The following is a 5,173-nucleotide window of genomic DNA, read 5'->3' as shown; positions in this document are numbered from 1 at the left end:
GTGTAAATGTTTGAGTGTCTTCAGATGTCCCTGTGCTAGGAAGATTCCATGCTTCTATTTTACTTCTTTTTATAAATTCCTGTGTTTGCTGATGGCAACAGCACTGGTGCTGAGTTCTGTTTTCTCTGAGAATAATACCTGTACTGAGAAACAGGTTGGGTGCTGGAAGCATCATGCCTGAATTGAGCCTGACGGTGGTGGGCCTCCTGTGAGGGAGAATATTCCTCCCATGAGATTCTAAGATCTGAGAGAGAAATGACTCATGTTTTAAATGTTTTGTCAACTCAAATTGACTTTTCAAGATGGACTGCCATCTTTAAATGACAGGAAATGGAGTTTCTAGAGTCAAGGGTAGTGTCTTTGAGACCTTCAATGTTCTCTATAGTTCTGCAGATCTACTGGCTTGTTTCTTTATTAAAACCTATTATCTCATGCAGACAATAAAAAAAAAATGTCAAACATTCTCCATGCCAGGGGATCGGGGAGATAGCTCAGTAAAATAAGCACTTGCCTGGCAAGCACAAGGGCCTGACTTCAATCTCTAGTTCAGGAAAAAAAAAAATCTCCATGCCCACCAAGAGGTAAAATCTTTCTCCACAGCTTTGGCTTGGTCATGTGACTTGCTCTGGCCTATGGGATATTAGCAAAGTTTATGCAAGCTAAGGTTTAAATGCTTAAGCTTCTGGCCTATATTCTGGTTGTTTGGAGTTCTGGAACTCTTCTGTAAATGATCAACCCATCTCTCCTGGTTCTTGTGGGAGAGAAAAGCTCCCCTTTCCCTCAAGGCCAGGAAAGATGGAAGGGTAGATGGGTAGGTGACAATGACAGGATAAGCTAGTTCTGTGAATTGGCCTCAGGAAAAGGAAGGATGTGAATGGTAAACCTCTTAAAGAGAGGTCATAGGACAGGGAGATAGCTTAGTAGAATAAGCGCTTGCCTGGCAAATGCAAGGACCTGAGTTCAATCCCCGGTTCTGCCAAAACAAACAAACAAACAAACAAACAAACAAGAAACTGCAGACAGAGAGAAGTCATAAAAATAATAAAAATCTGCGGAATATGACCCAGAGAAAACAGTAAACAATTAAAGTGCAGGTGGAAAAAGCTTGAGGGCATCTTGAACAGTTTTAAAATTTTTTAAAAATAAGATGATGGGGTGAGATAGCTCAGTGGACTAAAGCGCCTGCTTAGGCAAATGCCAGGATTGCAGTTCTATCCCTGACACCACATGCCACGCCAGCCCTGCCCCCAGGGCAGGCTGAGCCACCCAGTCTGGGCATGGTGGTGCACACCTGTAATCCCAGAGCTGGGGAGACTGAAAGCAGGAGGATCACTAGGAATCCCAGCTGTGTAGTGAGACCCTATAACAACTAAATACATTAATAATAATAATAATCATAAAAAGATGATGAGGTAGGGAAGCTCTAACCACAGTTCTGCCACTAGTCAGCTGGGTGAGTAGGGACAAACCACTTTCTTGAATTTTCCCACTGGCAGAATGAGGCCTTGTGACTACAAGGTTTTTCCGAAGTTCCTTCCAGTCCTCATGTCTTCAGGGAAGTTAGAAAAGAAAAAAGACTGAATACACACAAAGAGAATGAGTGTATGTTAAAAGAAAATCCCTTCATGGAGCACTGGGAAGATTTGCACTCATCTGAACTTTTATGATAAAGCCCTACAATGAACTCAACAAACAGGAAGTGTTCATCTACTGAAAGCCGGGCATGGCAGGCAGAGAAGTCTGGGAGTAACAGCAGCTTGCTCCCGCCCCGAGGAGCTTATGGGATCAGTTGGGTTTGATCAAACGATTCTATAGAAATGCACCAAGTAATACTTGCAGCCACAGCCAGCTTCATTCCTCAATCCTTTCTGAACAAGAGTGTCAGAAATGGGAAGACAGGGCTGCTGAGTCACCTGCAGACAGGGTTTATGTCAGAGGGGTCCTCTTCACCTGCAAATGGAAGACGTGGAGTAGACCCTCCCTCAAGCCCACCCAGCTCCAAATCCTGATGGGGGCCACCTAGCGTTCTTCAATGCTTCAGCTCAGCAACCCCATCTAGTGTCTGTGAATTTAGAAAAGCCACAGAGTGTCCTAACTACGGACAGAAAAAGCAAGGTCACTGAAGAGATGGATGCAGCCAGAGGAAGCTTCAGAGCAATATATAGGGGCAAGGGGTTGTTGGCGATGTGCCAGGCACTGTTCTAAGAGGTTAATACTCATTTAATTCTTTTAACAACCCTGTGACAGAGGTACAAATAACACCCCTTCATTGCCGATGGGGGAACGGTACAGGAAGAGAAACCTGTGGTAAGTGGCAGCACCCTATCCACTTAACCACTTAGCCACTATACCTACAAAGCCCATCCTCTTAGCCACTCTGCTTTTCTGCCTCTAGCTGAGAGGTATGGAATAATTACTGCACTCCAAGGTTTTTCATACTGTGACTCATTTAATCCTTTCAGCAAAACTATAATGTAGGTACCAAAAAGAAAAAAAAAATCACAATTTTGCAGATGAGTGGACACAGCCTAGACAGATGAAGTGACTTTCTTACTCACGTAGCTGATAACCAAACTTGAGCATTCCACCAGGGTAAAGGGAGTGGACAGTAGGATACATCTAGAACATTCCCAGTTCTCTTTTTTTCCGTTCTCCTAAGTGTCACTGCTTCATTGTTTTTGGTACAGGAAAGGATGAGTCAAGCATCAAATGGTAGACTCTTTGTTTGGTTTTGGCCCGTTAGCTGCAGAGCCAGCTCCTGAATATTTATGAGCTGTAAGTCTGATTAATGAATAATGCAGACTTGTTTACATGTTCTCGATCTCTTGTATTTCTTTCTGGAGCAGTTTTCCAGGTAAGCGAGGAAGACAGCAGGTACCACAAGAAGTTGGCGTGTTCTCCTGTAGGGATGCTGTAACATGGCTTTGATGAGCCTGCTAGCCAGGGACCGCATCTCTGTGTATCTCTGGCTTGATTACCCAAGACACGCACCTGCCTCACTGTTCCCTCATCCTTTCAAAGTCAGTCTCTGATAACCACTTAGCAAATACATTTATACACTTATGCTGTGCCAGAAGCACAGACTTTTAGAACCGTGCTTGGAACGTGGGGCTGTTAGCGAAGCACTGTCCTTACCTTCAGGTCTAATCGACTTTAGTGGGAAAGTTAGTAAATGAGGAAGACTGTAAATCAGTCATTTACGACACAGGGTAGTAAAGGCTAGGATGGACTACATGTGACATGCTTTGGCGATATGCAGGGTTATTTTATTCAGTTTTAAGAGAAGGGAAGGGTAGATCACAGTAGGTTTCTCAGACAACTCACATCTTTTTATTTTATTTTTTTTTATTTTTTGGGTGGAACCAGGGATTAAACTCAGGCCCTTGTGCTTGCCAGGGAAGCGCTTAATCCATTGAGCCATCTCCTGGGCCCCTCTTTTTTTTTTAAAAAAATCTATTTATTTATTTGGTACAGAGTCTCACTATGCAGCTCAGATTTGTAGTGAACCTCCTGTCACAGCCTCCCTGGCACTGGGCTTACAGGTGTGTGCCACCATGCCCGGTTTTGGTTGCTGGCATGGCATATGGTACCAAGGATTGAACCCAGATCCTTGCTCTTTTCAGGCAGGAGCTTAGACCTCTGGAGCTATCTCCCTAGCCAACAACTGACTTCTAGAATTGAAATCAACATTTTCCCACCAGATTGGCATCCTTTCTCTCTCCCCCCCCCATTTGTGATTTTGGTACAGGGTTTCACTACATAGCTCAGACTCACGGTGATCCTCCTGTTTTCAGCCTTCCCAGTGCTGGGATTATAGGTGCATGCCCCCATGCCTGGTCTTGGTGGTTCATTCAGCAGCCTGGGGGAGGGACCAGAGTGGCATGGGATATAGGAGATAGGTCCCTGCATTTGCCTAAGCAGGCGCTTAGTCCGCTGAGCTATCTTGCTGGTCCATAATTTTACCTATTTTGTGATGCATACCTTATAAAAACTAAAGAATTTGTATGAACTAGCCATTGGGTGATGGCCATATATTGCCTTTTAAAACCATCAGAAATAGTATATAAAGGTATAATTCATGTGTAGTAACCAGATTTCTGGTTTGAAATGGTTTCCTCAGAGAGGACTTTTCTGATCACCTTACCTGGAAGAGTTTTTCAGAAAACTCTCTTCTCCCACGTTAACAAAGCTCTACCCTCACCTCCTAGTTTATTTTCCTCAAAGCCCCAGTCACTAGCTGAAATCATTCATTCATTTCTTTATCGCCTGGCTCCCCACTGAACAGAAAGTGCAAAGAGAGAGAAGAATCCTTTTCTGTTCTGCTCACCAATGTACTGTTTCTGTTTAGAACAGTTTTCTGGCCCTGGCTCCATGTTTAATGAATACTCATTGAATAAATGAAGAATGATATGAGAGGAATTGGGGCAAATCTGATTTTTCCCATTAAATTAATATGGAAAAATTAATTGAAAATATTTATCGGAAAGGCAAGCAACATTATAAAACCTATGTCTTTTATGTGTAAATTATTATCATTATTTTTTCAGTACCAGGGATGGAACTTGGGATGTTGTGCTTGCCAAGAAGGCACTTATGTCACTGAGCTATATCCCTGACCCTATGCATAAGTTAAATAAAGTTAGTGTTCCATTTTACTGCAGGGCAGAAGAACATTACATAACACATTATGCAAATTACCAAACCAAGTATAAATATTCATTGATGGGAGAAAACATCTAAATGAATAGTTAAAAACAAGCCTGATATGGCTCTCAAAATTGTTTAAGGATGCAGAAATGCAGTAGAGAACAAGAACATGACATCCGTCAGGATTTGAAGTAAGAAGAAAGGCAATTTCAAAGCTCAAGCGGCATAGGTACTTGTTAATACCACATAGTTTCAGGAGATTTACATGCTTAATTTTAAAACACCAGGCTCTCTGAAAACATCTCAAATTCAAATCAAAACTGCAATAACAACACTAGTAATACAACTATGAGTTTGCATAACTCATTGCTCAAGCTTATAACGTCTTTATTTTATTTTTTATGTATTTGATATAGGGTCTCACTACACAGCTCTGACTCAGTGACCCTTCTGTTTTCAGCCTCTCCAGGGCTGGGATTACAGGTGCACCACCATGCCTGGTCTCCACAACTTCTTTTTTTTTTTT

Source organism: Octodon degus, unplaced genomic scaffold (genome assembly GCF_000260255.1).
Source record: "Octodon degus isolate 3935 unplaced genomic scaffold, OctDeg1.0 scaffold00026, whole genome shotgun sequence".
NCBI classification, from domain to species: domain Eukaryota; kingdom Metazoa; phylum Chordata; class Mammalia; order Rodentia; family Octodontidae; genus Octodon; species Octodon degus.
This window is presented reverse-complemented; position numbering follows the sequence as displayed.